The sequence below is a fragment of the Sarcophilus harrisii genome, chromosome 2 (genome assembly GCF_902635505.1).
Source record: "Sarcophilus harrisii chromosome 2, mSarHar1.11, whole genome shotgun sequence".
Classification (NCBI taxonomy): Eukaryota; Metazoa; Chordata; class Mammalia; order Dasyuromorphia; family Dasyuridae; genus Sarcophilus; species Sarcophilus harrisii.
This window is the reverse complement of record NC_045427.1, coordinates 418,336,867-418,353,746: the sequence shown is the minus strand read 5'-3', so window position 1 is coordinate 418,353,746 and position 16,880 is coordinate 418,336,867. Positions and strand designations below refer to the sequence as shown.

The 16,880-nt window shown below is 37.7% G+C and overlaps 1 protein-coding gene across 2 annotated transcripts in view; it reads left to right on the top strand.

Annotated features, from left to right (window-relative positions):
- Nucleotides 1-16,880, top strand: part of COL23A1 (collagen type XXIII alpha 1 chain) — a 467,477-nt gene that overhangs the window by 24,872 nt on the left and 425,725 nt on the right. The window lies entirely within an intron of this gene.

The following is a 16,880-nucleotide window of genomic DNA, read 5'->3' as shown; positions in this document are numbered from 1 at the left end:
TTGAGGTGTCCTGATAAAGTGAATTAAGACTATGATTTAGTTGGCAAAGGGTGTTTGTGAAGGCTTTCTCTTTGAGAAATTCAGAAACTCCAACAGATTCTCTGAAAAAGCTTCAGAAGGCCTTTTCTGCAAAAAGGGGGAAAATCCTGTCCTCATTCTGGGATGGGAAAACTAGGCACAGAGTCTATTCTACACATAAAGTTGGAAAGTTAAGAGAGCAAGTAATTAAGATATTGGGGAGGTAGAAATGTTAGAGCAAGAGAGGATGGAGGACAAGGGAAAGTTAGGGCCAAGTGTTTCATTTTGGTGAGGGGCAGATGGTAGGTAAGGTTAGTGACTGCCTTGAACACTGATCCATGGAACATCCAGTCCCTATCAGCCAATTTATGGTAAAAGGTAAATTTTGGAGGGGAAGTCTACTCTACTCCATGAAAGATCAAATGGTCCAACTCAGGTACTTATTCTTTATCTAGGAAACCTTCCCTTTCTATTGGGTGAAAGTCATTTTTACTTAGATGTCTCTCAGAACTGTTCTGGATTCTCCTTTGCTCTGATCTTATAGTTACTGACTCTCCTCTTCACCTTACATTAAATTATAAATCTCCTTGAGAACAGGGTGTATAGCTGCAGAAGGATTTTAGATTTGTAATTTGAAGTTCAAAAGACAGTTTTGCCATCTGTGATGGTGGGCAAATCATTTCATCTCTCTGGATCTCAGTTTTCTCATGTGTAAATGTGAAGAGGTTAGGCTAGATGACTTCTAAGGCCCCTCCCAGCTCTAAATGTACCACCCCATCATTGATTTTTATGTATAGTCTTGCATAGAGCATGTGTGTTTTTTCAGTGTCTTACACATAGTAAGTGCATTAATTAGTGATTAATCAGAATCTATTGTTAAAATGATGAAATAATTCACTTCTAATTTTTGTTAGTGTAGGCCAAATACTCAGGCAGTGCTCGCTGTATAGAAACACCAAGCTATCTTGACTTTTCATCTGTGTGGTTCAAATTCAGACTCTTCACTGTGCTAGAAAAGCTTGTTTACTATGGGCCAGCTTGTGGCTCAAACTGGAACCTTAAAGGCCATTCTAGCCTCTGATTTTACAGTTGAAGAAACTGGGACCCAGACAGTTTAAGTTGTTTGTCCAACCAAGATAATTTAGTGAGATTTCAAATCCTGAGGCATCTTCAGAGCCAGTACTTTTTGCACAAAGGCCAAATATAAACTTCTCTTTCACGTCTGGTTGAGAAAACTTAAATTGTCTGTAAGCAGGACTTCTTTTGGGGTCTGAATTATCTTATGAAATGCACAGCAGGGTTATATATTAGTAGAAAAGTGGCATTTTTGGGTTTTCTAAACAGGTCAGACTAGAAATCTTTTGGCACTGAGGCACATAATCAAAATTGATCAATCCTTACTTTGATCTTTCTTCCTCTTTGCAGGTCCTTGGCACTTTCTCTAGTTAGAAAAATGGCTCCTCTTTTTAAAGTTAGTTGTGCAGACTGGGGAAAACTAATTTGCCTGCTAATGAGCATCTCTGGTTGGGTTGTGACAGAGCGATAGGTGCTAGAGTTTGGGGATCTCTGTAATTTTCTGTGATTGCCTCAAAGGAAATTAGGTCTTTTAAAGGGGAAAATGAATCCTATCTACTTGATGGAGAGTCAATTCTTCCTTCCCCCAAAGTGTTTATCTGTGAGCTCAGTTTAGGCTTTGAATCTAAGAGCTGACCTTGGGATACCTTCTGGGTTCTTTGTTAAGTCTATGAGAGCAAAGAGCCTCTCATTCAAAGTCCTGGGTCTGACGCATTCTGGGAGGGGTAATATCTTTGAAAAGAAGCTTTCTACCATAAATTCAAAACAAAATTTCTGCAACAACTCACTCCCGAACTTCTGAAATAATGTGGGGCAAAAACCGTGGTGCAGTCCTCGTTACTGTGTTAGTTGCGCTGGGATTGTTTTTTGAATCTTCTGTTTGTGTCTTGGGTGCTGGGATTATAGAACATTCCTCTAGGACTTGAGCAAGAAACACAGATATTCACTCTGGAGAAGAAAAGACTTAAGGAGGCCGTGATCTGCTGTTTCCAAGTATAAGAGTAGAAATGCTACTGGACCCAAGGGACTGATGCATTGAACCTATTTCCTTCCTCAGTAAAGGGTCTTTCTGTTCCAGACCCAGATATGTGGTCTTTATCAAGTTTAATTCTGGGAGAGTCTAGGCTCTAATGAAAAAATGGGGTAATACTCCTTTTCTTATACTCTTCAGATTTATAACCCCCCATCTTTCTCATTCTCACCCTTGTACCCCGGGGATCAATTATTTAAAGCTTAGGTATAGGCTCATGTCTGGGTCTCCCAAAAGGAAGAGTAGACAGGTAATCAATATACAATGTAAAGCAGTTATAGGATATTTATTTCCCATACACAAAAGCCATGTTAATGGATATAAAAGACTTGCAACATTCATTGACAGAATGACTTAAAACATTATTCACTCACTTAATTGATAACTACTATTATACTCTCTCAGGAACCATAATGGATAGAGTGCCAGGCCAGATCCAGCCTCAGACATTTATTAAATGTGTGGATCTGGACAAGTCACTTAATCACAGTCTGTCTCAGTTTCCTCATTTATAAAATAGCAAAACAAACAAACAAAACCCAAATAGCACCTCCCTCCCTCCCAGGATTCTTGAGAGGGTCAAATGAGATAATAATTGTAAAGTGCTTAGCACATAGTAAACAATATATAAAATGTTAGCTTTTATTATTGTTATCAGAACATAAGGCAGTTTGTGGAATTGTTGATTAGGTACTTCACATTTCATCTCATTTTTGCCCTGTTCAAATGTTTTCATGCATGTATGTGTGTGTATCTATAGATATGTGATTGTGTCTGCTATGGATGGATGCATTCCCTGTGATGGATGAGTGATGAAGTAGAGGTAAAGAGTAGAACTCACCACCTTCATGGCTGGTCTAGAAACAGCACATTACTTGTCACACAGGAAAATTGAAGGAAGAGACTAGGCTGGAAACTGTCTCTTCTTTAAAGTCCACTGAGCCATTCATCACCTTGTCTAGTTCTGTAGCCAAGGGTGACAGTCTCCTTGTCATTTCAAAGTACCTTTATCTTTGAGCACTGAGCTGGTCAGAAGTCTACTTGCTGAGCCAGCATGTTTGGTCAGCTGGAACCAGGAAGAGAAACTCTGGGAGGCGCTTTGCGATGTCCCTCCTTACCCAGGTACCTGAAAGGCTGTCTTATGGAAGAGGGATGGTCTTTATCTCGCTCAGAGCAAGCAAAATTAGAAGCTGTAGAAGTGGAAGTTGCCAAGGGAAAGATTTAGGCTAAATGTAAAGTAGAACTTGAGTATCAGAACTGCCACAAAGTGGAACGAATGGTATTGCAAGTCACCCAGCTGCTTTGTTCCTCAGTTCCCCATGTAGAAAATGAAGGAGTTGAGTTCAACTGTATGTTTGGTCTCTTCCATGTTTTCTTGCTCTAAATCTATGATGCTATGACAGGTAGGGCTCTGTTTTTGTGGAGAGAAGGCTAAGATACACTGAGTGAAGAATAAAGCATAGCATATGCTTTAACATAAAATTGTGGAGAACATACTTTAGGTACAATAGGAAGAGAGACATCAGCATTGATCTGAATAGTCCCAGAAGGTCTCATGGGAAGGGGAACACTTGGCTGGACCTTCCTTGAACAATAAGTAGGATTTGAATAGGCAGAGAGCAGGCTCTGATGCATGCAACAAGTAGCACTAGACATACTTTTAGTTCAACCATAGTGATGGTTGGGCAGGTTGACCTCAGAATACCTCCTCATGGAGGGAGAGGGATGACGTTACCACCCTATGGGAACAAGACCTGTTCTTGAAACACCGACCCCCATGAAAGCTCTAATCACCCCATCCTTGGTTATTTTTCTATAAGACAGAAATGAAGAGAACATTTTACATTATTGAATATTATCAAATCCAGAAATTAGAAGGCATAGCTATTATATAAAGAAAGCCAAGATTCAGATTTTCCAAAAAAGCCGTTTGTATTATATATTTGTCTTTTAAAAAATCTAATTGCTGAGAACCTTGTGGTTGCTATTCAAGTGCTGTCTGACTCTTTGTGACTCTATTTGGGATTTTCTTAGCAAAGATACTGGTTTGCTTTGTCATTTCCTTTGCCAGCTCATTTTCCAGAGAAGGAAACTGAGGCAAACAGGGTTAAATGACTAATCCAAAGTGGCCAGATTTGAATGCAGATCTTCCTGATTCCAGGCCTGATGCCTATAATTGCTAGTGTGAGCTCTTTCTTGCTCTTATTCAGATGGGAAGGTTCTGAGTATGAACCTGTGATGGATTATATGTTGGTTCCCAAGGCTCATCCTCTCTAAGTGCAGAGAGGACTATACTGGTGTTGATTCCTGGATGATGATTTTCTCCTCAGCTATAACAATTCTATAGAGATATGGAGGGGTTGTTACCTATGTGGGTTAGAAGGGTTACCAATAGATAAGTATATTCTTAATTTCTGGTTCTTTGTTACTACAAAAAGAGATGCCTACAGATATTTTTGTACCTCTGGGTCCTTTTCCTCTTATTTGATCTCATTAGGGTGCGGGATTCTCAATGGCATCAGTGGGTTAAAGGACATATGCAGATTAGTGACTACTGGGTGTAGCTCCAAATAACACCACAAATGGTATAACAATGTGCCTATTTTCCTGCAGTCCCACCAACATTTGCTGTTTTCCTGTTTTGTCATTCTTGATGGGTGTGAGAGAATGTTGGAGTCGCTTTCATTTGCATTTCTTTAATTATTTTTATGATTATAATTAAATTATATAATTTAATTATTCATCAATAACTTGGATTTCTGCCTCTAAACATCACATATTCATACTCTTTGGCCTTATCAGTTAGGGAATCCATATTCTGTTTTCCGAAGTCCCTTCTAGTGGATGGTTTTCTGTGATTCTATGTCTACAATGACTCAGAAGGGAATTGAAACACCTAAAACTGAACCTGCTACCAACATGGACCAGATGTGTCCCCCAGATGTGTGTGCTGCATGAGTTGTGATTGTGAACGAAGGTGTTGATGACAGTTCCATGCTTGTAATTCACTCTGTCCAGAGGAGGGGGGAACATCTGTAAGAAATTGAGAAAAGCTCCTTGCACTGAAGGGTAAAAGGGCTTTGGCAGGCAAGCATCTCTGGCTCAAAGGGGCTTGGAGTCATATTATAGACAAGGGATTTTAAAAAGACATTCCTTCATTTGCTCCAGAACCTGCTTTTTTTTGTCTCTTGTCATTTGGCATCTAGGAATTAATGTTCCTGTATTACATGGAAGGTCTTTTACTCTAACATAGAATGACAGAGCGACCCTCCCTGCAGAGAGGGAAGAGAAGGTTCTACCTTCCATTGAGAAGCCTTCCTTCTGAGTTTTGGTGGTGATAAACACATCTAGATTTGATGTGTTCTCTGATCTTTTAGTATCTGAAGATTATTAGGACCCAGTATTCCTAACCTAGAGAAAGGCTGAATCCTTGTTTCATCCAGATAAGTGCCTTATTGGATATGCATAATTGGTATTATACTTAACTATTGATTATTACTATTAATACTATTGGTATTATACATAACTGGAAAGACCCAGGGACTCTCAGAGCCTTGAAGTGAAGTGAATAAAAGCAAACATTTCTGATGCATCCATTTTTTCACTTCTTATAAAGTAACTATCTTGTAAAGATAAAGTACAATAAAGTTAAAACTTACAACCCATGGGGTTTTAGTTAAACTTAATGTAAACTTTAGTTCAAATCCAGCCTTAGGCACTTAGTAGCTATATGACTCTGGATAAATCACTTAACTGTTCACCTGTTTCCTCATCTATAACATGGGAACATCCTGGAAAAGGAAATAGGAAATCATTGTTCTTTGCCAAAAAAAAAAAAAAACACCCTAGGGACAATGTCCATGGAATCACATATGGCTGAACAACAACAGTGGCAACATAGCCATATGTGTCAGAGATTGAAATTCAACCCAGGTCTTCCAGATTATGAGGCTAACTCTCTATTCATTGCACTTCACAAGTAATAATAAAAATAATAAGCGCTAACATTTATATAGTGCTTAGTGCATGTTAAACACTTTACATGTATTACTTCATTTTATCATCACAACAACCCTTGGAGAAAGATGGAAGCCTCAAGGGAATATAAATTTAGACATCACATCTTTGCTCACAATTCAGCTTTGTTCCAATTTTATTTGACACATGCCAGAAATTATAAGACCCTATTTAGAGAGGTGGCGAGCCTGTTAGTTTAGAGGACACTTCAAAAAACCTTACATACTGCTAAGCAAATAGGAAATAACATATATACTCAATAGGAGTATAGAAATCTATCTTATCTTGCAGGAAAATAGGAGGGAAATGAAATATATGAAGGGAGAAGCAATAAAAGAGAGGGCATATTGAGGAAGGGAGTGGTCAGTATCAAAACACTTTTTTTTTTTATTGGAAAATTTGGGAATACAACCCATCCCCTAGGAATTTTATTTTTTTTAATAGCTTTTTATTTACAGGATATATACATGGGTAACTTTACAGCATTAACAATTGCCAAACCTCTTGTTCCAATTTTTCACCTCTTACCCCCCACCCCCTCCCCTAGATGGCAGGATGACCAGTAGATGTTAAATATATTAAAATATAAATTAGATACACAATAAGTATACATGACCAAAATGTTATTTTGCTGTACAAAAAGAATCAGACTCTGAAATATTGTACAATTAGCTTGTGAAGGAAATCAAAAATGCAGGTGTGCATAAATATAGGGATTGGGAATTCAATGTAATGGTTTTTAGTCATCTCCCAGAGTTCTAGTATCAAAACACTTTTGAGGAGGAACAGGATGAAAGGAGAGAATAAATGGGGAAAGGGGAAGAGAGACACAGCAATAGTTATTGTAAAAAGAATTTCAAAGTAAGTTTCACTAAGTCCTCATTTCTTAGAGGGAACTGAGTCAAATTTTGTAAAAAACTAAGAGCCATGCCCCAATTGATAAATGATCAAAAGATATGAACTGTGCCCAAAGGGCTATAAAATCATGCACATCTTCTGACCTAACAACACCACTCCTAGGCATAAATACCAAAAGAGATTCAGAAAAAAAAGGAAAATTACCTATATGTACTAAAAAAATATTCATAGCAGCTCTCTTTTCAGGGCAAAAAAATGGGAAAATAAGGGGATGCCTATCAATTGGAGAATGGCTTAATGCATTCTGGTTTGGGCTTATGATGGAATATTATTGTTCTATGAGAAATAATGAACAAGATACTCTCAGAAAGGAAAAATTTGGAAAGTCATCCATGAACTCAAGCAAAGTGAAATGTACTATATACAAAATATACTGTAATAGCAATGTTCTGGGATGACCAGCTATGAATGACTTTGCTATTCTCAGTAATACAATCATCCATGACTGCTCTGAAGGACTTAAGATGAAAAATCCTATCCACACTAAGAGAAGAAACTTATTGTGTCTAAATGCAAACTGAAGTATTTCTCTTTCTCTCAACTTAATTTTTCTTGAGAGTTTTTATTTTCAATAGAGTGGGAGATCTATGTTTTCCTCCCCACAACTTGACTTTTATGGAAATGTTTTGCATAACTTCACAAGTTTCTTAATTGTGGATGGGGATAAGGAAAGAGAACCTAGAACTTAACAATTTTAGAAACAACTATAAAAAACAAAATTTTGTTTTGAATGTACCTGAGAAAAAATATTAAAAGATAAATAAATAAATGATTGGCGCTATGTTTGGACATGTGGAAGGAGGTAGGTAGAGGGTGAGGTCGTAAGAAAATAAATTCATCTGTAAATGAAACTTGATGCTTCTGAAGATGTTTGAAGTCTAAGTGAAAAGTGAATTTCAGTGTTGCATGGGAAAAAATGTGATGTAGAAGTGACTGAGCACCTCACAAATGTCACTGAGAATTTTGGGGATAATGCTATGCCCTGGAATAGATTGATGGAGATGATATCCAGAGAAGTTGTTTGTTTTATCTCTCAGTTTCACAAGGGGCCTGCTTTGGATGCTGGAGCCTCAGGCTGCCATATTGCTTTTGGGGTAAATGTAGTTAAAGGATGAGTAGTTATTCTGGTATTTTAGTCAATACCAATAATTAAATGATATAATTTTGGCCCTTTAACCTTTTGATCTGAGCCAGACATTTAGGACAACCTATATCTGCACTATTTGTTTGTAGTTTCTCAAATCTTGGTTACTTTTCCAGTTAGCACCATATTCCTTACATCAGATCTGTGGGTTCAGGTATCACCTTTAGCCAGAAGACTTTAAGATCTATGTATTCAACCTATCTCTCTCCTGAACTCCAGTCTGTTACCAACTGTCTACTAACCATCTCTAGGCAGAGATCCCAAAGGCACCTCAAACTTAACATGTCCAAAACAGAAATAAATCTCTTTCTCATCTCTCAGTTCCCCTGGTTTCCTAATATTCCTCTTCCTATTGAAAGCACCAATACATTCCTGGTCCCTTCAGATTCAGAACCTTGAGAACCAGCCTTAACTCTTCCTTTCTCCCTGTTCCTCACATCTAATAAATTGCTGTGTCTTTCTGATTTTACCTCTGCAAAATATTTCTTCTTCATCCCATTCTCTCTACCTGTGCATATAGCTACCATCCTAGTTCAGTGCCTTATCACTTTTCCCTTGGACTACTGTAGCTTTCACCTTGTGGATCTCCTACCTTCCAGTATTATCCTTCCCCAAACCATCTTCTACACAGCTGCTCAGCTGATATTCCTAAAATAGTCTGAATATATCACTCCCCTGCTCTAAGTTTCACTGGCTCCCTATTTCTTTGAAGATCACATAGCAACCTCTCTTGTTTGATTTTTCAAAGTCTTCACAGTATTTCCAGCCAACCTTCCTATGGTTGTTTACATATTAGTCTCCTTTGCACACTCTGTGCTCCAGCCACAATGGTCAACTTCTTCCCTCTGCCCAACATATCTCTTCATCTTCCACGTCTGTGCCTTTGCTTACCCTATACCTGGAATGCCCTCCCTCTTTGTAGAATCTCTAGCTTTCTTCAAAACTTGACTCCAGTACCACTCCCTACAGGAAGCCTCTACTGATCCTCTCAGTTGCTAATGCCCTCCCCAGAAAATAATTTTGAATTCTATGTTCTACGTACATGTTATTTTATCCCAGTGTCTTTTAGGTCAGGCTGTATCATTGTTGTCTTTGTATTATGCAGCACTTTGTACAGTACCTGTTTAATAGCAATTACCTAAACATGCTTCTTGTTTTTGAATTTTCTGGCTAATTGACTCAGTTACATGCCTCATGTGACCTGTATTAATTTGTGAAATGAATTGATTGGAAGAGGAAATTTTGCTTTTGCTCATTTGCTTTCATCAAAAAACAGTAGATTTAACTAATTTTGAACTTTACTATGCACTTGAACATGAAAAATGAGTAGTTTCACTATGGAGTATGTGAACCCAAAAACCTTTTCACCACTAGAGGGAGCTCATAATATTTCTTGAATTCTATAGAAATGTATTGAGAATGGCAAAGGGAAAAAAAAATTTGATTGGAAAACATTTACTGGAAAGCTTTTAAATTCCAAACCAAATGAATTTTCAAGTTTGCATCAAGATGAACCCATAACAAACTTTAATCAGACCCAAACGTTGTTACTTGCATGTGGATATTCTGCAAACTTTAAAAAGTTTCTTCAAGGAAAGGATAGCTCTTAATGAAGAAATTTGGCATTGGTTCTGTGAGTTATTAGCAGTGCCATAACCAGGGCAGGGAACCTAGGGCTTTGCCCCAGGGCAACTACATTAAAAGGGTGTTTAGAAAGCTGACAACCTTTTAGCAGTATACTTTATTATATAATTAGATAGAACACTTAGTAAAATAGGGAGCTACTAGATAACTAATAGATTTATGTAGTGTTTTAAGGTTTGCAGAGACTGTAGCATGTGTATTCATATGTGTATATATGTATATGTATATATGTGTGTATGTACATGTGTATATATTATCACATATAACACATATATATTATTATTATAAAATAATCCTATTTGATCATTTCTTTCCCTTGTCCCTCTTGCCCCAGCACTCAAACTCCAAGTAAGTTCCTCTCTGGCTCTGTTCTGTCCTGCCCTGCTTCTCTTCTTTCTTAGCAGTTTCCCAGGCAGATATCTAGGAATTTGTTTATTCCCACAAAGGCATGCCCTGGAGAATCTTACTACTACCCTAACTTTCACGTGAATTATTCTTAAAAAGTTGATTTGATGGCACATTTTGTAATGTTAGATGCAAGACATCTTATGCTGCTTGTCTAGTGTATGAAAATTATTATTGACAGCTCTGGTTGTTAATCTATTATTAATTTATATCTGTGTTTGTTCAGTCATTTCATTTGTGTCCAACTTTCTGTGACCCCACTTTGAGATTTTCTTGGTAAAGATCCTGGAATGGTTTGCCATTTCCCCAGCTTATTTTAAAGATGAGGAAACTGAGACAAACAGGGTAAAGTGATTTGATCAAGATTACACAGTTATAAGTGTTTGAACCCAGATTTTCAATTTAGGAAGATAAATCTTCCTAATTCCAACCCCATTGCTCTATCTACTACCCCACCTAGCTGCCCTGTCTAGCTGTTTTCCATTCTTTAGCTATGAATTCCATCAAAGAGTATGTTATCTTAGCTAAAGAAGCTAAAATTGCATGGGGCTTAAGTTCACTGCATTTTCTACAATACAGCTTTGCTTTAAGAGTAATGCAGATCAGGCTTCATTAAGAGGGGTATGGGTGACAAAGGTGATAATCCCAACTGTCCTCTGTTCTTCATGGGCCACATCTGGAAAATTGTGTTTGGTTTTGGATACTACATTTGAAGAAGGACATTGATAAGATGCAGCAGGGAGATCAGAATGATGTAAAGCTTAGAGTTCATGCCATATGAAAACCGGGGGAAGAATCTGGGGATAATTAGCTTGGAAAAAACCTAAAGAGAAGGGGGGATATAGAACAGCAGAGCATTTCTCAAGCACTTTCTATGTGCTAGAACACATACATAAGCAAACAAGACAGCTGTTCCCCAGCCCCTACCCTCAATGAGCTTCCATTCCAAGATCAGAGGACACATAAAGAAAAACTGGAGGGATGTGGTTTAGAGAGTGGAGGTAGAAGCCTGGTTCTGGACATGGAAAGGTAAGAGATAGCTTTCTTCTAGAGCCTGGGGCGATTCCTTCTAGGGGTGGAGAAGTGACATGGTTTGGATCTGGTGGGAAGTAGGGGCCGGGAATAACAACTATTTTAAGGGAAGATAGAATAGACTTGTTTTGCTTCCTCCTTTAGTCAGAACTAGAAGTCGTGGACTGAAGTTTCAGAGACAAATTTAGATTTGATGTAAGGACAGATAGCTGGAATTGCTAAAACTATCCCAAAACAAAATGGAATGCCCACCAGGGCTCTTTGGGGGAAAGGTAAAAGGCTGCTAAGAAAGGGTATTTTGGGCCTGAGGACAGGCAGATTACAACCAAGGTTTCTTAAACTTCTTCCACTCAATTCCTTTTGCTGCAGAAATTTTTACATGACCCCTTTTTGAATCTGAGTGGAGGTGTTTCTGATAGCATTTGTGCATGCACAATACAAAGTGCCCATGTTGTATGTTCAGAACAATGTGATGAAACATGGGTAGGCGAGCACTGCCAGAAACACTTCAGATTCATTACATTTTTTATTTTGAATTAGTTTTTGGTTGTTGGTTCAGAAATCTTTTACTATTGTAAATTTTTTTTTTGTGATCCTCACATTCACTTATCTGATCCCATATGGAATCACAACCTATAGTTTAAGAAGCTTTGGATTGCATGGTCTCAGAAGTCCCTACCAACCCTGAGATTCTGTTTGTATAAAAAAAAATGTCAATTAATGAATTACATTGAAACGTAGGCCAGAGGCAATTGGTGGTGCAGTAGATAAAGCACTGGCCCTGAAGTTAGGAGGACCCAGTTTCAAACCTGGATTCAGACACTTACTAGCTGTATGACTTTGGGCAAGTCACATGACCCCATTGCCTCCTAAACAAAACAAAACCAAAAACCAAAACCTAGGTCCCTGGCAGTGATTTTAACAGCCTGTCTTATCTATAGTTTAAATAGTCCACAAAAAACTTTCCTATGCATTGCTTAGCTTAGTGTCATGACCCTCTTAGGAGAAATGTGAGTGGTATTCAGCCTATTTAAACAAGTAGGGAAGCTGAAGTTTATTTTGTTTTTTTTTTTTGGGGGGGGGGGATCTTTATGTTTGTTTTTTTGAAGCTGAAGTTTAAAGTTTAAATGTCTTATCGAATATGAACATCGAACCAATACTGCTTTTCATCCAATACTTTTTTTTTCCCTAGGGTACCAAGTTACTTTGGTAGCTTTGCTCTAAGATATTTTGGTGACTTTTATTCTTTTTTCTCCTACATCTTTCCTCCTTTCCCCTTAAATTTAATGTTCTTGATAAGACTGGTGAGGGGGGAATGACTCCTGAACCTCTTCAATCCTACAACCTCTTGACACAGGATTTCCTTCTGCCTTTTCACACTTCTCTTCTTTTTAAAGTTCTGCTTTCAGATATTTCAAAGAATATTTCATTTTCCTTGACAATATGGAGAGGCATTAATTTGGATGTAAACTCCAAAAAAGATAGTTGTTTCATTCTCTGTGTCCGTTTGTCAGAAGATCCTACCTCATCATCCTGCAAGGTCTCAGCAGCCTTGGTACTCCATCTCATCATTGCCCTTTGTCCCTAGGACTGAAAGGTAGGGCCATGAAAGTCAATCCTCTATGTAAGGAGAAAACGACTCAGGCATCTCATTTCTCACCTGGCTGCACTATTTTGGAGCTTCTCTTTCTGACTTCTCTATTATGTCTCCACATTGGGTACCTTCTCTTTCTCTCTACTATCTCCTACCCAGATTTTTCACCTTCCTTTTTGTGTACATATAGTCTTCCCCCATTAGATTATAAACATTGTAAGATTGTAAGGGCAGGAACTAGTTTTTCTATTCTTTTTTTTTTTTTTTTGTATTTGTATTTCCAGCACCTATCAAAGTGCCTGGCATATAGTGGGTGCTAAATAAATGTTTATTGTTTATTGACTGATTAACAGTGCTGAGTGCAGTATTATGCAGTACATAGTAGACACTTGATGATAAATGTTATTTGATTGATTTTTATATCTCTTTGACTTTCTCCATCCTTGCTTGAAGCAGTGTCCTCTGACCTTTACCTTCTTTTTGCTGGGTACTTCTTTCATCTAAATCTTATAACTACCTGAACTGATGCAGTAGCATAAATCCAATTATCTAATTAGATCTAGTTCCAACTTTCTATCCTTTGTCCAGCTGGTCTTCAGATGTCTCTGTATACTTTGCTGGATACCTGACTTATGGAAGATTAGAGAGAGGGGATATTTCAGAGATTTAATCTAAATCTATCATTTTATACATGGGAAAACCAAGATTGAAATAGAAGAAGAAACTGGATTCAAGCTTACAGGTCTGTACATTACATTGAACAGTGAGAATTCAGACAAGATGTCATCATCATCATAACACACACACAGCATCAGTTTCCTCAACTATAAAAGAAAGCTGATCATAATCTTTGTTCTTGCTAACTCACAGGGTGTTTGTGAGAAGTGTTCTGTAACACTGAAAGTACACTAGAGATTCACACCAGATACGTGAATTTTGTCTACTTTCTGAGGAACATTTGGTGAATAAGTGATATACTGGAAAAAAAGCAACTGAACTTTGTTATTTCTCTTATCTGCCTGAGAAGTAGTAGGTAAGTGAACAGGGAGTGAGGTTTTATTCTGAGGGGGCAGGGATTGAGATTTGCGTCTGGGCCAGTCTTAATCAAGATGTTGGTGCTGATCAGGTAGAGAAAAACGAAGAGAAGGAAAGAAGGAAGAAAGAGAAAAGGAGAGAAAGAAATAGACAGAGACAGACAGGGAGACAGAAAGAAAGGGACAGCCCAGAGACAGAGAGACAGAGAAAGAGACAGTCTAGAGAGTCTAGAGACACACAGAGACAGAGACAGAGAGAAAGGTACATTCCAGAGATAGAGAAACACACAGAGAAAGAAACAGTCCAGAGACAGAGAGATACACAGAGAAAAACAGAGAAATAGACAGAGACACAGAAAGATAGATTGATAGAGAGAGAAACAGAATATTCCTAGACTGAGATATCCCTGCCATGCTCAAAACCTTTAATTGCCTCCCATTATCTATAAAATAAAATACACACTCCTGAACCTGACTTCTGTAGCCCTCTATATCCTGATGTCTCCCTTCATTTCCAATCTTATAATACTCCCCCACCACTTACATTTATTATGTACTCCAGTCTGATTTGACATTCCCTATAAAATAACATGCATTGTCCTGTTTCCATGTTGCCTGTTCCTGGAATTCACTTCTTTTTCTCTCGTTCTAGTTACTTGTTAAAGTTGATTAATTCTTTAATGATAATCTGATACTATAGCCAGAGTTGAGCTCTGGGTTACAAAGGCAAGGACTATATCTTCATCTTCCTTATATTTGTACACTCCATTACTCAAAATAATATTTTGCATGAGAAATGGCTAATGATAAGCTTATATAGTCCTTTAACCCGTCTCTTATAATGGAAACCTTGGGGATCTTTGATTCTTTCTTAGGATCATAGATTTAAAGCTAGAAGAGATCTTAGGGCCCATCAAATTCCTCTCTCCCTCCAACCTCTCCCTCCTCCCCTCCCCCCGCCTCATTTTACATTTCCCTTACACTCTGTTCCCTTTACCAATCACCTTGGAACAGGCCCTCATTACTGAAGTTGCCTCCTGCCTGTCTCCACCTGCCTATTCCTCCCCCCTTTCCCCAATTCAACTTTCCTATAACTCCTGGACTGTTCATCTTTATGCATAGATCTGTTCAAACACTTTCAGTGGCTTTCAAATGCTTATCAAATAAGATTTGAGTCCTTGGCTTGCCTGCCAAATAAGGGTGCTGAACTATATGGCTGAGGATCTTTCAGTTCTAGTTCTCTGATCTGTGATCTAAGGTCAGCTCCAATGTTACACCTGTCTTTGTTGCTGGCTTTCTCCCTTCTACAAGGCATAGGCTGTGCACTCAAGCGTGACTGTACTACTTGATCCCCCGAAATGTTCACTCCCTGTACTTTCCCTTATCTGTGACTTTGCTTATATGCTTCCCTATATCTCAAATGGTTTTGTCCCCGCTTTGTTTGTTGAACCTGTTCCAATTTTTTATTCCTGATAATAGATTTTCTTTTAATTATGAACTTAAATGTTTTAGTATATTACTTCCCCCTATCAATCTGTGAATTTTGCTTTTGTCCAGTTTTTTTATAATATGTATTAAATTGAATAAGGTAGTGACTAACTTGTCTGGGTTGTGTCCTATTCCAATCTTTTTTTGTTTTGGTTTATGTTATTCTTCTATGTGTATTTAAAAATATTTTATTAATACTTTTTATGTTTCTATCACTACCCACTCATTTACATTCTCCCTTTTAACAAATAAATCTGAAAATATATTTCTTCTTCTATAACTCTACTCAGTTACTTTTCTGCCATTATTCATCACCAGTCTTCTAAATTGAAAGAATGATTCTGTTCATTATTTAAAGTCTAATTTAAATGCATCTTTCTTCAGGAAGCCTTCCCTGACCCTCTTTCCTCCTCTCTTCTCCTCCATTCCTCTTCACCTTTTCAATAATGATCCTTCAAAACCTCAAATAGTAATTTGTGTCTTTCTAAGGCACTTACCATATTACATTGTGTATTATAATTAGCTGTTACCTCTTCACTAGAATATATATGTATATTCTAGTATATATGTATATATATGTGTGTGTGTGTGTATACACACACATGCATATATAGAGAGAGAGACTTTGGGAGAGGAAAAGCTGTCTTATCTAAAGTTTGTAACTCTCATAAGGATTATGCTGTAGATACAATAAGCTCTTAGCAAAAGGTCGTTGAATGAGTCAAATGAAACTTTTGTCCTTCAATGCTAATGGAAATTTTAACTGGTGACAGTTCACTAAGTAAGAAAACTAATTCCTTATATTGATTGCACAGAATTATGGGATCATATAGATTTAGAACTGGAATGGACCTTAGAAATGGCCAAGTTCACTTTTCCAGATGAGAAAATTGAGACCTATATGTTGTTTTATGGTTAGTAAAACAAGACAAGATTTGAATATAGGAATTGCTGATTCTTGGTCCAGTGCTCTTTCTACTAATGTGAATTTGTGCAGAAATCTTGTGTCCCTGAGAGAACTGTGTCACAACTCTGTCATCTCCAAATGATATTTTTCTAATCTTTATGGTCTTATGTATAAATGCTTTTACTACTACATCCATGATCTTATTTGATTCTTACAATAGCTGTACTGTAGGATTGTTATTCTTATTTTACAAATGTGGAAACTGAGTGGCATAGAGAAGGAGTTATTTGCACAAGATGCTGTTGATATTAAGGAACAGAGGAAAGGCTCAAACCTAGACCTTGGGAACGCACAAGTAGAGCTGTCTCCATTACACCACCCCACTTACCTTGTACTTGCCCCCCAGAAGGTTAGGAGATTTAAGTTCTGGTGTGACCTTGAGCTCTTCACATCGATCACAGATTGCCAAAGATTTAGGGAAGCTTAGTAGTGATCTATTTCAAGTGAAATAAAATAAAGAGAAATTTTTGCAGAGGAGGAAACTAAAGTCAGGCGGAAACTAAACAAGGGAATGG